Here is a 24659-nt window from a genome sequence, read left to right on the forward strand (position 1 = left end):
TAGGAAGTCATTCAGAATAAACAGTGAAATTAGGGTAGAAACAGGAGCAGTGGGGGGTGGGCAGTGAATAATGGGGTGAAAACAACAATTGGAGATCAATTGACACCATTCCAGTAACATGGAGATCTTCAAGTTGTGTCCGATGGGGAGAGGCAATAAAGAGCAGTGTAGTAGACTTAGTCTGTTTGATTCCCAATGAGTCATATAAGTGGATTTCTGAAAAAAATTAAGGAGAATGAGGACTAGATTGATCGGGAGCCATTCAGCCAAGCTGGTTGGCACTGGGTATGCTCACTTAGTGTCCATGATGGGGGATGAACCAGAGATTGTGGGTGTGAGTAATCTAACCAGGCATCAAAGAAATGCAGGCACAAGGGACCCTACAGATGGCCTAGACTTCCTATGGCGGTAGCTCTGTGAAAATACTAGGGGTCTCTTTTGTAGCTTGGAGAAGGTAAGACTGTCCCCAAACTTCTCAGACTAAGAGTAAGAAGACAATCAAGACTATATGCTGCTTGACTGTTGTGGGTTGGTTCCAAGAAAGGAAGTGGAGTTCTGGTGCAGGTGGGGATGGGGTGCGGGGGGAAGAGATAATATAAATACTTGAGAGTTCAGGATTCATTTATTTAATAGGAACTTATTGAACACCTACTATTGACAAGCATTCAGTTGTGGACAAAAGAGAAACTGAAAAACAATTATAAATGCTACAAATGCCAAGTGAAAAGAGCTAGAATGGTGGTAGTCCAAGGCTTTATGGAAACACAAGAGCCCCAATCTAATCTTTGGGAGTTCATGAATGTTTCCAAGAAGTGACACCTAAACTGAGACCTGTGAGTAGTGAGCAGTTCAGCCGATAAAAGGGTGATTGGAGTGTTAGAGAGAAAAAAAAAAAATCAAGGTTTGGGGTGTGGTGAACTGAACCGTGGTACAATGGAGAACTGAAAGTTACCCAGTTTCACTGGAGTGAAATATATTCAGAGATGTGGCAAGGGACAGATAATGAAGAGCTTTCTAAAGGGGTTTATAGAGTTCAGCCCCATCCTTTCGAATTTAGGGTACAGAGAGTCAAAACTCCAACCTGTACTGTATTAAGACAGCTTGATTTTAAGGGTTGAGAAGTGCTGATTTAGATTCTGGCTCTGCCATGTAAAATAGGTGAAGTGAATGATTCCTCAAACTCTCTGAACCTCAATTGCCCACTCCGTGAAATGGAAATTCTTTTCATACATTGCATAGTTCTTTTTCAAATTAGAATGTTTCACCATCCATTTGAGGAGAAACCTTTAGTAAATGGAAATAATTATTCATTTAGGTTTCTTATACTGTTTTTAATACCTATGACACTATTCAAATTAATGATATTTTCAGTAAAACAGGACAATGGATATAGAAGACAGATTTAAAACCCCCTCTAATATACTGCTAGCATTGTGAGCCGAGGTTCAGACTCACAGTTTTTTATCTGTAAATCAGGAAAATAACACTTGATTTCTCACTTCCAAGCACGTTGTAAAGTTTAATTGTATGTTATCCATAGAGCACTATGAACTTCTCAGCATATAAATACAAGTTACAGAACTCTTGTTAATTCATCTTTCTTCTCTGACTTATCTACATGCCAGCCCCGTGTAACTCAGAACTTTTGGCATTTTCTCCTCAGATATTTCTGATCTTTCTTACAGGAAGAGTCAGTCTCTTGTTCTTTTTCTCCATCTCTGGATGTCTGTGCATTGACCTTCACTCAGCCTATCTATGTCACTCGTTCATCACATCCTCTGATGCATTTCCTTCGCTCACCGAGGACTTTGGTCAAAGGATGTTTCAGACCACAGAGACAGCTTGGTCTTCGTAGTACTCTCGTGAACTTTCAACTTTACATTTTAATGGGTACCAGTGGGATTCTAATCCAGGCAAGGTAGATTGATGATTTGGTTCTATGGTATATGCATGACTCTAAATCTTCTAGACCCCCTTGGTTTTTAAAGAAATTGATGTCATTAGGGCTGAGATAGTGCCCTTCTGAACTGAAGACAAATGTCTAACTTGTTCAGCTCACTTGTGGCCTAGTGGGTTAAGCCTGTCATTTCTCCCCAGTTTTATTTTTCAGATATTATTAAGCAAGACAGATGTTTTTGCCTGCTTTTTTTCTGAGTGGGATTTCTACAGACAAAACTAAAAGTGATGTAGTCCTGGAGGGCAGTTAATACCTGGAAATAAGGTCCTGCCCTCCTCCTTCCGCAAATGAGATTCATTGTTTTTTTGTGCTAACTGCAAAGCAGGAATGAATTTTATTAATACTTAGTGCAAAGTTTTTAATTTTAATGAAAATCAACAATGGAGTTTTTTAAGGTTGGACTCAATATTAATAATCTCTCAAGTATTTTCAGTGTTTACAACAGATGCTGCCATATGTCACAAACCACAACCACATTGGATAAATAGACAAAACACTTTTGATTAGACTGAGAAAGGGTCAAATAATTTCAATGCATCCTACGAGTTTCAAAAAGAAATCACTAAAATGCTATTTGGATGTAATTTCTACCAAAAATTAGTTGGGGCGCAACAAATATGGTTTAACTAGTAGCCCATTTGCAGGAAGAATCCTGCAAGCGGCCGCTGCGGCCGCGTGGGCTGCCGCTGCTGCCCCCGTTGCAGCCGCCGCGCCTGCACCCGTGTGCCGCTGTGCCGCTGCCGCCCGCCCCGCTCTGCCGCGCCCCGCCCCGCCCGGGCTTTCCCTCTGGCAGCCACCTTGCTTTCCGCTTTTCCTCCCTCTTCCTTCTAAGTTGTCTTCAGTCTTCACTCCTCCCTCTCTCAGAGTATGCAAATTAACCACCATCTTTGTTGGGTAATTTGCATACTCACCCTGATTGGTTGGTGGGCGTGGCTTTGGCGGGTGGGCGTGGTTTGGCGTAGCAAATGTGCGGTCAATTTGCATATTACTATTTTATTAGGTAGGATTCTGGGGAGCAGGATAGGTAAATTGGTTAAGGCTCAGGCTCACAAGAGTCTACAGTTGTATCCATAATATTTAATTTTTTTTAAAGAAAACAAGATCAAAAGCAAATGAGGCAAAATGCTGATTTTATAAGTGGCAAATGCATGGCTAAATGATATCATTTCTATTTTTGTCTAAATGTTTGAAATAAAAATATAGTTTTGCAATAACAGTATTACTTATAATATTTGTAATTTTGAAAAAAAAAAGGGATGATAAACATAAATTGGTTCCACCTTATGGAAGGTTCAGGACTCCAGTCAAGAACCTAGCAAATTATCTTTGCTGGAAACATGTTATGGATGAAAAGGTGACACTGAGCATGGAAACAGAAACCTGAAGATGTTTTGAGAGTGCCATTTATGTGTTAGCTCTATAATTCTGTACAGCCAAAAGCATAACTTTACATTTGTCCTTGTTCCTCTTCATCCTATGTGCCCACAAATCTAACCTATTGAGGTATTCCTTTAAAAGCATCTATTGTCTTTATAAACATATAATTTTTAAAAATAAGCATTTTAGAAAAAAAAAGAAAGCAAGAAATCTCTATAAATACTGTCTTTCAGAAACAGAAGCGTTTTTTTATATACCCCTTTTCCTTCACAAATTGAAATAGAAATGAATGTTGAGTGGACAAGAAAATTTCATAAAAGTTAACACTAAACATTTTTATTTAAAATATATAAAATTTAATAGAAAAATAATAATCTATAAAGAAACAGAAGGAATATCTGAACCTCGGATAAATGAATCTATTTTACAAGAGATATTGATTCTATACCATTGAATTAGTTAAAAAGCAGATTTGGACTTCCTGGGTCTGGTCTGGCTATGAAAGGAGCTTAGAAGTCCCCTCTCCATCCTAACAAGTAAAATGCCGAAGGAACTCAAACCTCAACAAAACTTGTTAGATGTGTCAGACAAATGAAGTCACAGACCAAACTGCAGCCCCCAAATTGAAGAGACAGACAGGAAGATACAGAGAATCACTTATGGGAGAAGAAACCCAGACACCAGAAATTTCTGTGGGAGGGGGTAAAGTGATTGGATTAAGCAACTCAAGGCCCATCTCTGGTACTGAAAATGAGATCATTCCCACACTAACCTCAGGTATGAGATGAACTTAATAAAGGAATATTGGGGTAAGATTGGCAGAAACCTTAGGGAATAAATGCTATGTAGACAACAAATAAAAGTCCACTATATGGATTCACTTTCTTGTTTCAACTAAAGTGGTTCAAGTACTTCTTGACTGTCTCCAGCTGCAGCCTTCATGATGCCTTTCTTATAGATTTATGGTGTTCTCTTGTATTCTTTGTTTGGTTATCTCACCCTCCTCTTGTCTACTATTTATTTTAAAAGCTGAATCTACTACAGAATTTCTTATGCCCTCATACTGATTTTTGTACTTGCTCCCCCCTTCTCATTCTCATTGGATATTTTAGGATTATGTAATTTTTTTTAGTATTTTTTATTGATTTCAGAGAGGAAGGGAGGGGGAAGAGAGATAGAAACATCAATGATGAGAGAGAGTCATTGATTAGCTGCCTCCTGCACACCCCACACTGGGGATCAAGCCCACAACTTGGGCATATGTCCTGACCAGAAATCAAACCATGACCTCCTGGTTCATAGGTCAATACTCAACCACTGAGCCACACCAGCCGGGCTAGAATTACATTTTCAGGCTCAGCTCCCATCCTCTCCATATGTGTTTTCCTATATATTCTTCTAAATACCTTAATAAAGGAACCTAATAATAGTGACAATTATATTGTTACTAGAGGCCTGGTGCACAAAATTCATGCACTGAGAGGGAAGGGGGGGTCCCTCAGCCCAGCCTGCGCCCTCTCGCAGTCTGGGAGCCCTTGGGGGGATGTACAACTGATGGCTTAGGCCCACTCCCCATCAGTTGGGACATTCTCAGTGCTGCTGTGGAGGTGGGAGAGGCTCCCGCCACTGCCACTGCGCTTGCCAGCTATGAGCCCGGCTTCTGGCTGAGCAGCATTCCCTCTGTGGGAGTGCATTGACCACCAGGGGGCAGTTCCTGTGATGAGTGGGATTGGGCCGAAACCAGCTCTCCGACATCCCCCAATGGGCCCCCGATTTCAAGAGGGTGCAGGCCAGGCTGAGGGACCCCCCCAGTGCATGATTGGGGCCACGGGAGGTTGGCCAGCTGGGGAGGGACCACAGGAGGGCTCCAGGGTGTGTCCGGCCAATCTCGCTCAGTCCTGATCGGCCAGACCCCAGCAGCAAGCTAACCTACCAGTTGGAGCATCTTCCCCCTGGTGGTCTAACCTATCAGTCGGAGCATCTTCCCCCTGGTGGTCAGTGCACGTCATAGTGAGCAGTTGAGCGGCCTTAGCATATCATTAGCATATTACGCTTTGATTGGTTGAATGGCCAACCAGACGACCAGACACTTTACATATTAGGCTTTTATTATATAGGATTAGAGGAGATGCAAGAAATATATCAGTTAGCCCCACTCGTTCCTTTATGTTATAATTGGCAGGTGTGACTGTAACATGCAATAAGGTTGAAGGAAAGCAATGTTTTTCCCTAGGGAAGAACATTTATTTAGCAGTCTTTAAATGGATAAAAGTTTTGAAAAGAGAGAAAAAAAATCTGATTCCTGATCTGGTACCAGTCTAGAAATCTTTCTCCAGATTGCTTCCTAGGCTTACCTCTCCTCTGTTCTGTGTTTTCTATCAGTGAAAGTAAGAAATTTTTGTGATGTGAGAAAGAAACCCTCAGGCTGATTAGCTGATTGTATGCCATTTTGTTTTCTCCACACTTCATTAGCCCAGGTAATTGAGAATCTCCATTTCCCTCTCCTATGGAGATTCTTCATTCTCTCTTTCTCTCTCCCATCCCCTCTCCATCCTACACCTCTCTCTCTCTCTCTCTCTCTCTCTCTCTCTCTCTCTCTCTCACTCTTTCTCTCTCTCTTTCTTTCTCTCTCTCCCCCTTTCACACACACACACACACACACACACACACACACACACACACACAGCACATACAACCTATCTCTTTCACAATATATCACTTTCATCTAAAATTTGAGATATTCTAAATATTCCTTTAGCCAGGAACCACATGACAACTCTTATAGTGAGTTTAGGACGCAGAGAAAGATGGTCAAGTTTAATGAAATTTTGTTTCAACTGAAATTTTTGTGGGTCTTAAGGAATTAAATTTTATATGTTTTCATAGGGAGTTCATTTATTATTTTTTAATTGCTCCAACTTAAGATCTTTAAGAAACCAAGTAGTGAGTTATTTATAATAAAGTTAGAGGCAAGGTTTGAATAATCATCTTTCCTGTATTGCAATAAAAATATCAGGAATATATCTTATATTATTAATCCCACCCTCACCCCACCCTAATCACAAAACACCCTAACAGTTTCTCAGATACATAACTGATGCTTGTTTCTATGAAACACTTAACCATATATTATTATAAGTTTCTCACAAACTTTGAAACTCAATAAAATAATTATGAAAGATAGGTGTGTATGTTCCTTCTCAATTTTTGGTGGAAGTTTTCTTAAGAAAACTTCAACTGTTATTTCACTTGCATCTTAATGAGAGAATTTTTATCTTTGATTAGTGCTCTTTTACTAAGAAGTTAGTATTTATTTTAGCTCATTAGATACCCTATGTTAATAAAATAAAACACTTTTCCCATTTTTTCCACCATAATCTAATTCACTTGGCCACACTCATTGTGCAGGTGCCAAATTTCTGTGATGACAATTGGACGTGTGGTTCTAAGCCAATAGTTAACTGAGCCTTCTGACAAATGACAAACATTAGCTCTTAACTGAATACACAAATATGTACCAAGTGATATGTTCACTGATATTTTTACTTTAGAAGATAAATGATTGAATGACAACACTATGCATCTCTATTATAAACCCTATAAAGTTCTATTTATTTGTTATTTCCAGATAATATGTTCCAAGATAAAGTCTATCTTAACAGATTGCATTTCCAGGAAAAATAATTACTGTTTCTGTTTGTTGCTTTTACCACAAGCACTTTCAAAGGCTGCTTAGAAATAGAAAGCAGTTGTGCTCCAAGGGAGCCTGAGAGCCCTACCACGTACTGATGGGACCAAGACAGTACAAATGGCTGATAAGATCAGCTGTAGGGGAGCTGGAACCCAGTGACAAATCCCAAAGCCAAAGGCCAGTAGTGCTAAGAAGAAACCAGACATATGACTAATGGTGGGAAACAGAATAACATTATCAAGTCACAAACCTAGGGCGAGACTATCAGGGACAGATAGAGATGGAGTAGGGGTCACAGAACATGGTAGAATGGAAAAGTCAAATGGAGCCACTTGGAAAGGCAAACTTTGCTGCTCCCTTACATCTGCACATTGTTTTTCATTGGCTACCTCTTGAGTTTGAATAGGACAACAATTGGTAAGGGAAGTATCATAAACAGGTCTAAGATATTTAAAGATGAAAGCTATTTAGAGTCAGTTCTGTCCTTTTCTCACACATACACACACAAAACGTTTATAAAATGTATTATTCACGCAAAGCCCAGCCATTCCACGGCCCCTTGAGGGCATAATTTCGTGTTAAAGAAGCATAAGTCTGGCATTCAAAATCATTGAAAAACAATGTAAATTTTTACTGCAGCCATTTATAAGAAAAATCTAAGGAGGGATGCATGCAGAAAAACTTGGGCAATGTTGTTGTTTTTCAATCTTGTCAACTGCTTTCACTTGAGGCAGCTGCCCCAGAGTTCCTGTTTCTCCCCATAGTTCAACTCTCCAAAACTCTTGCTCAACCTGTGAGCGCAGCATTTCTTGTATCCTCCCTCGTCTGTCTCTGGTGCAGCCTCTTTAATATGTTGCTCATTTTAACCTCTCTGACATCCCTGTTCCTCCTTTACCAAGATTCTGTTGAGCAAAAGTATGCCTAAGAACTCAAACAGCCATAAAAAAAAAAAAAAAAAGTATTCTCTTTGTTTTCTAAGAAGGTTTGTTGAGGGCGGGGAGAGCTTGAAAACACTTGTAACTTGTTTCTTTTATCCTGTCTCACCAGTAACATACATGATCTTTCCTTTTAAAGTAACAGTTTGTTAAGTAGCAAGGTTAAAAAGGAAAGCTCTGGCCTTGCCTTTGAATTATGGAATGCAGGCAAAGCTTTCCTTTGAAAGACAGCAAAGCCCCAAATCCTTGACCAAGTACATACACCAAGGAGACTTTGAATCCAACTTTACAAGTTTAAGTTGAGAAAACAGTCACGTCAAGCTCAGGGATAAACCAGGGTTAGGCTTTACGTTAACTCAGAGCTGCTCTGAGTGTTTATACTTCTTTCAGGGACTTGCTTTTTGACATTAACAATTTTATCTTCTACGGTAAATATTTGTATTTGAATTAGCAATTATCAAATGAGCAAAATTACCCATTAATCTCAGTGTTACCTGAGCACAAAATATGACTGTTTGGATCACAAACTCCCCACCAGGTCTGACTATTGGCAGATCTTTGTAATTTTAGGTAAAGAAAGAACTAGGATCACTTGAGTGATGAGTAGTAATTCCAAAATCAGATGGAATATGCGCAACAGTATGATAAGAATACTTGAAAATTAGTAATCTTCCATGGGAACCATTTATTTTGTATTTCTACTGGTGTTTCTTCTTTATTACAATAATCACAATATCCTTCTTTAAATGATGTCATTTTCCATCAGTGCCCATAAAACCACATTGTGTCTGTTAATAAGGTATTTTTGTCTAAAGTAGATAGGATATGATCAGGGGTCATGTTGGACAATACTGTAATGCTAGCTACTTTAGGAGAGGTATTCCTGAGGAGGAGGGGGGTAAAGTTATTCAACTTGCTCTAACAAATGTATTATATTATAACTAGTGGCCCGGTGCACAAAATTTGTGCACTGTGTGTGTGTGGGGGGTCCCCTCAGCTGGGCCTGCACCCTCTCCAATCTGGGACACCTCGGGGATGTCCGACTGCCGGTAAATACAACACAGATGAGTAAGAGCCTATAATCTGATAAATAAAATTATTGGGAGGTACTGTTTTGAGGTATTATTACATATTCCCACACATTCTCCTTTGTTTTCTCTTTTTCCTCTCTCCAAGATAAGTAGCTGGTTCTGCCTTTATTGCTAATGGAGAAAGATTCAACAGAACATTCTGGATGGTGGCTACCTGGGTGTAGACATAGGTAAACATTTATTGAGCTGTACAATTGAGATTTCTGTGTTTTACCTGGACATCTGGCTCTTGTGTTTGCATAAACATAAGCAGTGGCTTCTAACCCACAGGTTAGAATCATTCAGGGACACTTAAAATTTACTGTTGGCTGGATACTCTCCAAATCAGCAAAATCAGAATAGATGGAAATTGAACAGAATTGGAACACTAATTTCTGAAGGGGTAGACTTGTTGTTTGGAATATTTTACACACACACACACACACACACACACACACACACACTCCTCAAGTAATTCCCATGAACAGCTATCATTGAAAATCAACCCCCAAGGGAATTTAGAGTCCTTGTAAGGGGGCAGAAGAATTCAGGCACAATAAATAGAAAATTGTGTTGCTAGAAACAGCAGGAAATGTGGGCCTTCCCTCATGCCCTACAGCAGCCTAAAAAGCCTCGCGCTGCCCGCCTGGACTCCCTGGGCCCCGGACAGAACGGGACTTTGTGGGCGGGGCCTGGGGCTGCCCGCCCCGCCTCCCTGGGCCCCTGATGGACCAGGACCCCACGGTTGGGGCCTGGCGCTGCCTGCCCTGACTCCATGGGCCCCCGATGGAACAGGACTTTGCAGGCAGTGTCTGGCACTGCTCACCCCGCCTCCCTAGGCCCCCGATGGACCTGGACCCTGTGGTTGGGGCCTGGTGCTGCCCGCCCCACCTCCCCAGGCCCCCAATAGACCAGGACCCTGCAGTTGGGGCCTGGCACTGCCCGCCTCGACTGCCTGGGCCCCCGATGAAACAGGACTTTGCGGCTGGGGCCTGGCGCTTCCCACCTTACCTGCATATGCAAATTTACCCACCATCTTGGTTGGGTTAATTTGCATATCACTCCTGATTGGCTGTTGGCGTAGCGGAGGTACAGTCAATTTACATTTTTGTCTATTATTAGGTAAGATTTTATGACTATTATCATGCAGTAAAATAAATAAGAATTGTCAATTAAACAGCAAGGAGAGACTCCCAAAAGACTCTGGTATGTGTGCAAATTATATGTATACTAGAGGCCCAGTGCACGAAATTCGCCTGTGCCCTCTCAGCCTGTGCCCTCTCACAGACCAGGACCCCTCGGGGGATGTCCGTTTGCCAGGACCCCTCAGGGGATGTCCGCCTGCTGGCTTAGGCCCGATCCCTAAGTTGGCAGTCAGACATTGCTCTCGCAGTCTGGGGCTCTTGCAGTCCAGGACCCCTCATTACTTACCACCCGCCTGCAGCAGAGGCAGGAGAGACTCCCACCACTGCCACTGCGCTCGCCAGCCGTGAGCCCAGCTCAGGGCTTCTGGCTGAGCGGTGCTCCCCATGCAGGAGCGCACTGACCACCAGGGGGCAGATCCTCTGTTGAGCATCTGCCCCTGGTGGTTAGTGCGCATCATAGTGACCGGTTGTTCTGCCGTTCAGTCAATTTGCATACTGGCCTTTTATTATATAGGATGGTAAACATGGGATCATGAAAGAAGAATAGTGGACAAATTGAACAGGAGAAAATAATTCACTGTTTGGTAAAAAAGTAAATGAAATCTTCATTTCATGTCATACCACAAAGTAAATTCATGTTAAATTAAAGATTTATATAAAAAGAAGAAAAATCATAAAATGGTTAGATCATCTCTGGGTGCCAGAAGATTTAGCAAAAGAAGAAATAGATTTGGTGACATAAAAAATAACTTCTATACATAAAATAAGCTTATATATAGAAAGATAAGCAGCAAATGGAAAAATACTTGCCACATACATATAACTAGTTGATACCTTTAATATATAAAGAGCTCTTACAATTCAATAAAAAACAAGCCATAGGAAAAAAATGACCAAAGAAATGAACAGTAAATTTACAAAAGGACCATATTAATGTTAATAATCAATGGGGGGGAAAGCTAAATCTCAGGAATTTTTCAAGTGCAAATTAAAATAATAGTTAAATATTTTTCATTTTTCAAAGTTTTAGGGCTTTTTAAAGATTTAATAGCCACCATACATAAGCATGTAAAATGATTATTCTCATACTTACTCTGCTATAAGACTATAAATCAGTACATCTTTCCTCAGGGAAACATAGAGTCTTTTAAATGTATATATTTTCTTTGGCAGAATTAGCACATCCTATATAATAAAGAGGTAATATGCAAATTGACCCTCACACCCTCATGTCACAAGATGGCCGCCCCCACATTGTCACAAGATGGCCGCCCACATTGTCACAAGATGGCCTGCAGGGGAGGGCAGTTGGGGGGGACCAGGCCTGCAGGGGAGGGTAGGTGGGGGTGATCGGGCTGGCAGGGGAGGGCAGTTGGGGGCAACCAGGCCTGCAGGGGAGGGTATTTGGGGGGATCAGGCCTGCTGGGGAGGGCAGTTGGGGGTGATTGGGCTGGCAGGGGAGCGGTTAGGAGGCTATCAGACTGGCATGCAGAGTGGTTAGGGGCAATCATGCAGTCAGACATCCCCTGAGGGGTCCCAAATTGGAGAGGATGCAGGCAGGGCTGAGGGACAACCCCCACAGTGCATGAATTTTGTGCACCGGGCCTCTAGTTACTCTATAAATTCTTTCACAACTTTATCCTGAAGGAAAATTTAGCTATGTGCAAAGAGATTTACAAGCAAAAACATTTATTACAATGTTATTTGTGGTATTTTTAAAACTCAGAATCGACCTATATGTGCAAAATTAGGTGACTGTTAAATCTATTATTTTGAAAAATGTATACAATTCAAAACTTATGTTTTTGTAAATTTTTCAATAACATAAAAGGCATAATATTAGTAATAATATCCAGATACAAAACCATGTTCAAAAGGTAGTATTTTTTAATGTTTGATGTCATTACACTATACAACAGGTAATTTGATTTATTCCTGACACTTTTCTATATCTACAATAAGTATGTATTATTTTTATAATGAGGAAGTGGGGAAAAGGGAGAGCACTTTGGTCAGCATAATAAAAAGGTCAGATCAATGCACTCTCTTTTTTTCTTATCAAATAATGCAAATGGTTAAAGACACATAACAGACATTATAATAATTGTGATTTACAACTGTTTCTTGTGCTTTACAGGGTAAAAATAGTATCACTATGTTTTTGACTGTGAAGAGTAAAAAAGCAATATTTTATTAATATGGAAAAATTAACTTAAATATATAATTTGTATGAAATTTACATAACTACCATGTACTTTTGGAATTTAATAACATTATTTCATTATGTGAGGTCTTGAACTGACAATTAATAGCCTACTCTATGCTAATCAAAGACTCTTTCATTATGTGAGGCTTCACAAAGCACCCGAATAGAAACAAAGAAAATGTATTGTCTCTCAGAGGAGCTTGGATATTTACTTCTGACTCACTTGGACAATCTGACCCATAATTGTGGATAAGTTTTAAAATAAACCAAATTCTTCTGGTTCCATAATTAGAAATAAGCAACTGTGTATGTAATTGGGATGATCATAACCAAATAGAGGCAAGTTTTCTCTAAAATGGATTAGAGAATAAACTTGTCATCTTGATAGGTCTGGCTTTTCCACCCTGTTCCTTCAAAATACTCCAACTCTGATTACCTTCTCCAGTTGGAAGGCAGGATTCAGCCTACATACTCATTAAATTGGGAGATATTTTGAACATCCTGCCACTTTCATCAGCTTGCTGTGAGAGATAAAATTTCTTTCATTTTTTGCTAGATCCCTGACACACAAGAGAATTTAAAACGTCTCCCCAGAGACCGAAGGTCGAACACTTAGGTGGTGTTTGGCTCTACTATCTGACTCTGAAAAACAATATTTTCTTCTAAGGGGGTGGAGAGCTGGACACACAATTCATCTTCCTTTGATTGACGGATTTATCGATAGTCGAATAGCAGTTTTGTAAGTAGTGCAGTTTCCCCAATTGTATTATTAAATGACAAGTACAGGGAAGAAAAAAAATCACTTTTAGCAAATATGAAATTTTAAAACTGTTTCAAAAGTGGAAGAAAATTGAGTGGCTGTTTACCTTCACCTCATGGTGCAAGATTTAACACCCTTTCTCCCCCTGCCCCCCGCCCCGCCCAAAGTCACACACTTTTAAAGGGATACCTGTCTGATTGAATGTATTTAAGTAAAAAGATTTCCCAAAACATATCTCATTTGAAACTGCTATTCCGGTGGCAGGAACAATGGCATCAATTACAGAAATGTTACTGACAACAAAAACATTCAATTTACCAACAAAGGTCAGCCGTAAATCTTTAAAATATGTATAGCTCATAAAAGTAATGGGTTTGCAACTGTGATCAAAACAGATGTTCATAAAGTCAGCATTTAAACATGAAGACACTATAAAATAAATGAAGATGAAATTAATTTAACAAGTTAATTCCAAAGCTGAATGGGAAAGAAGATGAACAGTAAAGGCATACTACTCAGAGTGAGATGATTTGGGTGGCAGTCAAAGACTAGAATATTGCAGTGAGCTAACAAACTGGAAAGCCAACAGAGGGTTTATTGTAAGAGTGATTTGCATTGGGCACGGGCCTTGACTTTATATTGTTTTATTACAGCAAATAACCTTGTGTCCTCAGATTATATTAATATATATATAACATAAAAAATAGGAATATTTGGTCAGTTTCCTTTCTTCACATTGAAGATGAGAGAGTTTCATCTCAACTAATTCTAGTTTTAGCAAAACCCTCACGAAAAAAGAAAAAGATCCTAGAACCATTGACAACTATTATTTTAAAACACCAAGTTGTGGGTGCAAGGGCAGCAGTAGAACCAAAGGTGGAGTTCTCTAGAGCACCGGTCCTAAGGGATATTTAAGAATTTCTCTCCTGAGCAGGAGCGAGCAATCATCCAAGCCACAAACACGCGAGCCTATAACCCAGCTCTCTCTGTTTGCATCTTCTTTCTACAAAAAAGGGGAGGTTCAGAAGGGTCATTTCTGGGGCAGAAGGGGCACAGGCTACTTTACGTATCCACACACAATGCACTACCCTGAAGCCCAGGGCATTTCCCATTATGCTCCTGGGTGGGAAGTAAATCTTGGACCGAAGTGTGTTCTCACCACTGGGCGGCAGCGGGCAGAGTTTGGGTGGCCTTGCTGTGTCTTGGTCTCCTGCTGTTGGTGGCACTCTTTCTCGTGGTCATTGATAAAGGGCCTGAGGGCAGCACTGGCTTTAAATCTTCATAAAATAAAGACAACTGTGACAGCAGTCTGATTTGGATGCCTCACATAACAGAAACACAGCCAAATTTGCACAAACTTTCTGTCTCGAAAAGCAGACAAAGAAGTTAGCACTGAGCTGGGGCAAGAGGACTTGGCCTCCAAAGGCAAGTTCCTAAAGATAATGGTCTCACTGAAAAATTGATTTATACTGAAATAATCCTCTCTGTGCCCACTGCAGGACTGACTCCTCTGAAGACTGTAAAGCTGGCTCTGGCAGAACTGTAGTTTTATTTGGGGTCTTTTTTTTTTTTTTTTAATGATTTTTGACATAATTCACCATATAGCTCAACTTGTCCAAATTGATTGTCATAGATACAAGCCCTCAAACAATTAGGTGTCCCTCTTTTTAAACAGAAATCAGGTCTAAGGCAGTCAGTAATTAACCACGTTGGACTTTACCTTGAGTTCTTTGGTGTTTTATTGACTGGTTTCTTCATGCACACTTTAACCATATAGTTGATCTTATTAAAACTGAACAAAATGACCAAACTCATAATTTTTCAGAGGGACAAGTTAAGTCAATAAAACTAGTTAGGCCTAGCCGTCCTGGCTCAGTGTTTGAGTGTTGACCTATAAACCAAGAGGTCAGGGTTCAGTTCCAGTAGGGGCACATGCTTGTGTTGTGGCCTTGATCCCCAGTAGGGGTTGTGCAGGAGGCAGCTGATCAATGATTCTCTCTCATCATTGATGTTTCTACCTCTTCTTCCTCTCCCTTTCTCTCTGAAATCAATAATAATATATATTAAAAAATAAAAATGCCTTCTTTAAAAAATAAAACTAGTTAGTATCCGTTAACAAGCATGCATTGATCTAGTACTCTGAGTAGGGCACTGTGATAGATAATCTGGGGGCAGACTGCAGAGGGAAGAAAGAGAACCAAAGAAGAATGTTAGCCTGACCCTCAGGAAGCCTATCATATAAAAATAGTTTCTTCTTAAATAAAATATATGTATTTGAATATTAGAAAACATTTTTTCATATTTTAGAAGTAATATGGGTTCATTATAAGCAATTTGGAACACTCAAAAATATGAAGAGAAAAATTTTTTAAATTATCCATTATACCACCACTCAGGGGAAAAATGCTATTAATATTTTGAAGTCAACTTCCTATTTAAAACAACCTTCGATTTACGGAAAAATTGTGAAGATGGTACTGAGAGCTCTCATATGCCCTGTTTCCCTTATTAGTAACATCTTACATTAATGGATTATGTTTTTTTAATTAATGAACTAATTTGGATACATATTATTAACTAAACTCCATACTTTACATTTTTATTTTAGTTTTTACCTACTACTTTTTGCAGTGAGTCCTTATTGGTCCTAGTTAATTTTAAATTCCCTGTGTGATCATTCTAACACCTGTGCAACATCTGAGTTTGGTTCTCATGCTAGCTTTGCCTCTTCAGATTGTGTTTTTTTCTTACCTTTTGGTATTCCTTGAAATATTTTGTTGAAAGCCAGACATTTTGTATCCTGTAAGAGGAATTGAGGCGAATAGTCCTTAAGGATGAGGCTGAAGGGTTTTTATTTGACTAGGGGTTGGGCTGTGGTTCATAGATGCCAGAGTCTTTACATTTCTCTTGTGTTTTTGTTGTTGTTGTTGTTTGTTTGTTTATTTGTTTTTGGTCCCCCCTCTTACCTGTGGACTTTTCTAAGTATTCCTCCTCAAAGAGTCACACAGCCCTTTCAGCTGTAATCCACTGTCATTATACTGGAGCCCTACTGGTGTCATGGTCAGGTGAGAGGGAGGGGAAGTATTCTATAATCTTATGATTAAATCTCAGTCTTTCAGTGGGTCACCTTACCTGGTCCATGACCTTTACACATGGTTCTCCAGTAGGACAGTCTTTTTCTGAAACCTACCTCAAGTGAAATAGGAAGTGTAGAGGGGACTAGAGTGGGAGGAAATCTCTTCTCCCGGCTGGAATAAAGGTCTGGTAAAGCCTTTTTCCCAAGACAGTAGGCCTCTCTTACATAGAACCCTCTGGGTATATTTCACAATGATTAGTCTTCCCCTCTCTTGACAGAGCCACAAGGGGGACCATTCTTGGATCTTCACTGGGCAAATCTGGTGGATTTCTTGGAAGTAAAATTCACTAAAATGTGGGGATCTCCCAAAACTGATTCATAAAAATTCTTTATATACTCTCTGACATCTGATGGCAAATGTTTTTCATCGTTTGCCTCTTATGGTGTGTTTTGGATATACAAATTTTTTACATAAAATGTAACCTAAAATTATTTTCTATTTTTCTTTTGTGGTTATAAATACCTATATATTTACTGATATCAGATTGTTACTACTGCTTTTTCTAATTGTATAATAGCTTCATTTCTACACTTAATGTCTAGAATGTATTTTGGTGTAACATATAATTTAGGGATTTTTTTTTCAAATCATTAACCAATTTCTTAAGAGTTGGTATTGAATATGCTTCCATTCTCCCCTGGTATGAAATGGTGCCATGTACATACACAAAATTCCTATATGTAAATTTTGTTTCTATACTATATGTTCAGTTCTGTGGATCTATCTGTTCTTTGATGGTACCTACTGTTTTAATTCACAATGTATTTCTTTTTAACAACTGCAGCGCTCTTCTTCTACATCTAAATTTGCTTTGATGTTCTCATCTATTTATTTTTCTATGTTAACTTTACAATAAATTAGATAATTTTTCAGCCAAACAAAGTTATTTTGAGTGGAATTACGTTCTTGAACTGGAGACAATTGGTAACTTAAGAAATATTGAGTTATTTCCACCCAAGAATATGAAAAGTTCCTTTTATTAGACACTTTTTAATGTCAATCAAAAAAGGTTTTTGGTTGTCTTCATTTCTGGTTCCACATAGTTCATCTTGGATTTATTACTAAGTGGTATTTATTTTTATTATTTTGAAAGTCTAGCATATGATCATTTTTACATGTTCTGTAGTCATTTCAAAACTCAATGTGTGTTCTTTGGTTATAAAGTGGAAGATTTTATATATATATATAAAATAGTTCCTGTAAGAGGAATTGAGGCGAATAATCCTTAAGGATGAGGCTGAAGGGTTTTTATTTGACTAGGGGTTGGGCTGTGGTTCATAGATGCCAGAGTCTTTACATTTCTCTTGTGTTTTTGTTGTTGTTGTTTGTTTGTTTGTTTGTTTGTTTTTGGTCCCCTCTCTTATGGCCGATCAGTGATTCTCTCTCATCATGTATGTTCCTATCTCTCTCTTCATCTGCCTTCCTCTCTGAAATCAATAAACATATATTTAAAAAACAAAAACAAAAAAAAACAAAATGAGCTCTCCTACTGTCCACTGAAACTATTTCTCATCTAGCCTTTCTGTTTCAAATCCCCCTGTTATATTGTTAACACAGTAATTTTTCTAGAAGACAGCCTAACCATGTCACCATCCTGCTTAAAAGACACACTTGTTCATGCACACACACAGATCAGCGGTTGTTTCTCCGTTGTTTACAGGGAAAACTCAGTAGCTAAGCCAGCAGCCAGGACCATTTACAAACTGGCCGTCCTCTGGCACTGGACTCTTTGGCCTTTTTTAATGTACCAAGTGTGTTTATATCTCCTTGTTTACCTCTTTGGGGAATTCCCATCCTCTGCTTTCCCCCCTGTAACAAGGTCCCACTGCCTGTGCTTATTAATTATTTAACGTCCCCAGATACTAGGTATGTCTGTAGATATAGGAGTAGAAAAAGCAGAACTTATTTGGGATTCCTTGGAAGACACCAAAACTTGCCAATTGTGACTGAACAAATGGTGACTTGTTATGAGACTTAAAACTCTTTAAGCCTAAATCCATCCAGGTTGATGTGATCACTATCCAGTGGGCTTGGTATTTACCATGACAACCAAAGCTAGCGAGGTAGGTGATAGAAAGAACAAGACAGGGAAGATGAAACATTATCTTTATTAAAATGAAAGGATTGGAGGTTAGGTGTTAAATAAATAGGTGTTGAATAGGTGTGGGATAATGTACAAGTCCGTCAGTTATTCTTGGTCCTTTTCATCTGTGAAATTGAGGAAGCTGAAATAGGAAATATATGAGATCAATGTTTTAACATTCTATCATTTTCTCTACAAAGAGCCAAAAATTATAAAGTTTATGCATAGGTTGTTTAACTTTAACCAAGTGTGTGTGTGTGTGTGTGTATGTGTGTGTGTGTGTGTGTGAGAGAGAGAGAGAGAGAGAAGAGAGAGAGAGAGAGAGAGAGATCTTGGATTCAAAAGGAAGTTATAGCACATCTTGAATATAGGAAGATATCTACACTTATCTAAATAAAATAAGTTCCATTTAAATATCTGAGTAAAGAGAGTCCTCTCACAGTGAAGAGAGAACCACAGTAAGTGGGTATTCCAGATGTTATGTTATCCTGAATCACTTTTCACCTCTTCTCCATTACCCAGGAGGTCTGAAGTTTGAATTCCAATTAGATTCCTTTATTATAAGGATAGACAGGTGTTTCTTGGTGTATATAGTGTTTGTGTAGCTCCTTTAAAATTGTTTGAAAATTACATTTCTATAAATTAAATCATTTTAATTCAACCAGAAGCTCTCTTCAAAGGAAAACTGCGATAAATTGCTTTGTGAACAAAAATACAAAAATTTTGGTAGGATACTCATCAATATCTGAACACTGGGCTTGTTAAAAGTTTAGAAGATTTAGAAATGCATATATAAATATAAAGATGAAAACATAAATTGCACTTATAAATATAAATGTACATAAAACTGTTATGAAAAGCAAAACAGTTCAAATGAAAATAGTCATCTAATACTGCTTGTGCCATATTAGGTAACATGGTAGCCACTAGCCATACACAGCTACTGAGAACTAAAATATAGCTACTGCAATTGAGATATATTGTAAGGGTAACATACACCAAGTTTTTGAAGACTTAATACCAAACAAGTAAAATATTTCATTAGCAATTTTATACTGATGACATCTTGAAGTGAAATTTTTTGATATGTTGGGTTAATAAAATATATCATTAAAATTCATTTAACCTATTTCTTTCTATTCTTAATGTGGCTACTAGCAAAACTAAAATGACATATATGGCTCACATTACATTTCTATGGACAATGCTAATGTACAGGCCTTAAATATGGAGTTTACCTGGAGTGATGCACATGTGGAACCTCTTCGCATGAATTTGTCACAGGTACAGGCAAATGGTGATTATGGATTCTCAGGGATTTTTTTTTTTTATTTTAGTAAAATCTTCTTTTCCTATTTCCAAGTGAACATCTAATTTGGAATGGATTCCCCTGATGCATTTCTCCCAAGTTTTTAGATGTGACTGTGACAAAAAAAAAAAAAAAAAAGTACCATCAGTGATGTTGAAAGCCTTTCTTCATTAAAAGATTTTTCTAGATGCACGTAACATGAAGTTTACAGAACTTGCTCAGAAAAAAAAAAAAAGTGCTTAAGGTAGCAGAATGTCCAAAAACAAACAATGCAAATACAGGAAGTGCCCAAGTGGCTTTAGTTATCAGGCAACATTAGACTGCATTTAATCAGCAATTGAACACTAAAAGAAGGAGTCTTCATCTGGCTTAAAGAGTGACTTTCAAAAAACAACACAAACTTCCTTGCAAAGTTCTGAGCCTCTTGCTTAAATAAATGTCAGGCTTGACTAAAACATAAATTGTCCACAGATATTAATGTCCTTTGTGTAACGTGTTTGACATGGACAGATGTAATAATATGTGAGGCTAAATATTTTTAAGCCCCGAGAGATGTTTTTTTCACAAAGGTTTGGATCTGTAACTAATTAAAAATTAGACTTGTCTATGGAGATTCAAGTTCACGATAAAACTGTCCCAATGGCTAAGACCTTTCACATTTTGGAAGACATACCTGTGTTTTTCTCTTTCCCTGTTGTTTCCTCTAAATACTGGCAATAAAACAGAAGGAAATACATTTTAGCCCTAAGACCCATCTGGAAATGATATTTCAAATAATCCCCTCATGGGCCCCTGAGTTTAAGCACCCCAGTGGCCTACTTCCCTTACCTCTGGAAATTCTCTAGATGAAATCAGAAGACTATTGACAGTACTGCAACACCCTTGGGGCTTGGGAAAAATAAGTATGCAATCCTCTTTAAAACTCATCAGTAGTTACACCCACATTCATAACAGTACTATTCACAAAAGCCAAAAGGTGGAAGCAACTCAAGTGTCCATCAACAGATGAATGTACAAACAATGTAGTATACATACATACAATAAAATATTATTCTGCCTTTTAAAAGAGGAGGAAATCCCATTGTAACAACATGAATAAACCTTGAAGATATTACACTAAATGAAATTGCCAATCACAAAAAGACAAGTACTGTATGATTACACTTATATGTGGTAGCAAGTCACATTCATAGGGACAAAAAAGTAGAAGAGTGATTGCCAGGGGCTGAAGGAAGAGGGGAGGACTCTGTTTCATAGATATAGGGTTCAGTTTTGCAAGATGAAGAGTTTTGGAGATTGATTTAAAAAAATGGGAATATACTTAACACTATTTGAACTGTTCACTTAGAAATGGTTAAATGGTAAATTTTATGTTACATGTTTTTTATCACAATTAATGTTTTTTTGAAACTAGGCAATAATTACCTCTTCCTTTAATTCAGCTATTTGGCTAGTTGATTCAATGATATTTATGTTCTTCAGAAGACATCTTTGGCAGGGAAGTTCATTGAGTATTCAGTGTGAGAACTCAAAGGCCCTAGAGACAGCTAACCCACATCCCCAGACAGCGAAACCCGCCATTGTACATGCAGGTCAGAGGAGTGAGGTCCAGGGAGGCAAGATGGCTTTGACCTAAGACCATTAAGTTAATTGGCAGTTTAGTCGGGGCAAAAATTGAATCCCTTCACAACACAATACTCTGTTTTCTTATACACATCTATAACCCAGCAAAGCTTCCTGAATAACATGTTAGTATTATAAAACCTCTTATTTTTAATGAAAAACTGGGTTAGGTGTAAATAAATGCCAAGATCTTCTTTTCATCCATTGATTGCTGGCCCCAAAGCTCTTTCGCAAACAGAATGAAATGTAGAAATGATGAGGTCTCATTAGTATAGGACTTCTCTGAATGTCTAGACTTCAGCAATTCTGTTATTATAGTTTTGATCTTCTCCAACACTGATGTGAATTGCTGCTGAATCATTTGTTTAGAGAACATCAAAACTGTGAGATGGCCCATAGAGAGATATGACTAGCCTGTGTAGAAGGCCACATTTTTAGAGTCATGATTAATCATAATTATTTGCACAGAATACCTACCTAAAAAGATTGACACAAAATACAAAGATTTGAGCTTCCTCCCCATCACTTAGAAACTTCCAATGATGCATTTATATTCTCAAGTGTCTAATCCACCTGTGCTTCATTCCTTGTCTGGCCTTCCAGAAAGCCAGGCCATGTAGAAGCACAAATTTTTTGTAATCCCATTACCCTGTTGAGAACAAAAACAATTCCCAAAGTTCACAACCAGCACTGTTTACAACACCTGCATTCTCTCTCTAATCCAGACAACTTATGACTTCAGAAAACATGCTCAACAAGGCTTTTACTTTTAATTTGGTCAGTCTCTTGAGCACACTATCTCAATAATAGTTTTATTATTTTTGCTCTCGACTTTTTGGAACCACAGCTGCCCACCTCTCCACGCAGGAGACCTGAGCATCTGCAGTGATCTCAGAGGGCACCACAAAATATTTTAAATTGTTGAGGAAATAGAAACTTGGTCACTATGCAAAGTGCTAGCTCCAGTGAGTTAGCTCATTTCTTTGATGATGTCATATCTTTGTGTAGCTGGGTATTTAGTGGTTGCTGTGATATAAAGCAAGTACTGTGCAAAACCAGTGTGAATCAACAAATGAGGGCAACAAATGTCCAATCTGATTCCAAGTTTGAGAAGTTGTGCAATGCACAACAGGTACACCCTCATGTTAGTAAGTTACCTATGAGAAAATTAAAATAGTAATTTTGTCTCTCAACATATGTGTATTATTTTATTTTCCGATGGTTATCAAGTTGTTAGGACAGAAATACATACTGAGTTGTTTGGACCTAAGTACTTAATTTATAACTGTTAAGTGTTTCTTTTGGCCAACGGACATCATGAAAAAAATTACTAAGTCACTAGAGTCACTGCGAACTGACAAAGTTGAAGAACTCTGCGCTCGGAGGTATTGGGGTTGATATTGTGGCGATTTGAAGTAGTTTGAGTCCCCACAATGAGTTGTTGTGAAAGGTTGGTTTGTTTTTTGCCAGGTTGTTGATGTCCCAACACACCCTGTGACAATGATGACAAGGAGGAATTCTATTACTAAAAAATTGGACAACAGAAGGGGATGAAAAGCTGTTCAGAAATACCACTGCTAAGCAATTGAATATAGCTCCCAACCTGAAGCTTAAATAGACTTTTTGTTTAAATCAGCTAGCAGGGACTCCAGTTCTTGGAAGCTTATCCTAAGACATTCTCATTCTATTTTAAAGCAAACAAAGGGCAGGGGGCCTAAACAAATTTCCCTTTAGCCTTGACATTCCCAACCTGCTAAAAGATATCAGCAAATGAACAAGGAGGCACCTGTACAATGACCTCTTTCACTGAGATAAATTTCTAGGTAGATACCATGAGGCAAAAATTTTCATTGCCTTGCACATTTTCCAGGATTCCAAGTGTGATTGCAATGTCCTGATGAAGCTCACGGAAGTCATGGATGGCTTTCATATCAAAGAAAAGCCAAGCGATTTCAGACTTTCTAATATCATATTATTAAGCATGTTCTTAATTGTAAGACAGACTCAAATGCCCCCTAATTGGATTTCTGTCCTCTGTAACAATCACAATTCTGTACCAGTTGGTTGCAATACATCTGTTGCTGGCAGCGATCATTCCTGACCATGTTCAGGTTTGGCCTTTCTGGTCCAATTTTTCTCTCTGATGTCTTTTGCTAGAAGCCACCTCAAATAAATTTGGAAAAAAGGCAGAGTAATAAATTCCAGTAAAAAAAATTATGGTGACACTTACTTGGACTTCCTTGATGCAGATTTGTCAACAAAATTGATTTCTCATCATTCAACATGTTTCTCCATGTTCAGCAGTAGTAGCTTATCCTGACAAATGGGGCAACTTTTGGAGACTCGTCTTAATTATCTTCATCCATAATTAGCTAATGACCAGCAGATACCCAAGAACGTACCCTAGATGCTCCTTTGCCTGCATCATTCATTTTACCCTAAGAGATTTTCCTTGTTAAAAGCCATGTGGCTGGAACAGATGGCCTGCATGTGTTATCTCCATCTTTATCAGCTTCATGGACATTTCTGTTGGGGGGAACTTGACAGTAGCCGAATCTTCAGGGATATCTATCCTATAGCCATCTGGCATTGATTTTTCAGCTCAAACCCCTGAGATTTCCTGAGTGTCTCAACATGAAGGAAGTAATAAGTCTCCGGTCACTGCATTTGCTAACAGGGGTAACCAGGACTTTCTACACCTTACGGCAGAGATCATTTTCATAAAGGAGCCGTCTCCTTCCTATTCAAAAGGTTATACAATTAAACTGAGAGTTTATTTTATTTTTATAGGATAACATGTGAAGCTAAAGATCCTGAGTACATTCTTAGCCCCTGAACTTAGTAGCAGTGAAAGCTGGAATAAGCCACAAATATCATTGGCCTCAGTTTTCTTGTGTATAAAATGGGAATAATCTTAACATCTATACCACAAAGTGGTTGGGAGATTAAATTTGAAAGTGATAGTCACTATGAATTATTATTACTTACAGGGGGAAACTGGTATTTTGGACTCAGCAGGGTTGGGTAATCTATTTGACTTGAACCTTTTTATGTCTTTAAGTTCCTGTTTGTCTTTTATTGAGTTACTAGAGGGATGGTCCTTCAGCTCAGCCTGTCTCCTCTCATAGTCCGGGAGCCCTCAGGGGCGGGAGGTGACCTGGCGATCAGGGGAAGGCGATGCCCCATCACACCTCTGCTGCCGCCACTGCCAGCAGCGCAAGCCTCGGCCAGCCCTGGTTACCTGAGCCTCAGGCCGGCCCTGGGCGGCTGGGGGGCTGAGGGGACTGGGGTACTCCAGAGGCAGGCACAGAGCAGCCGGGCCTGCCTGGGGGCGGGCCTGGCCTTGCAGCGCACCTGCTGCCCCTG

This window comes from Eptesicus fuscus, chromosome 15, assembly GCF_027574615.1.
Source record: "Eptesicus fuscus isolate TK198812 chromosome 15, DD_ASM_mEF_20220401, whole genome shotgun sequence".
In the NCBI taxonomy this organism is placed as follows: Eukaryota; Metazoa; Chordata; class Mammalia; order Chiroptera; family Vespertilionidae; genus Eptesicus; species Eptesicus fuscus.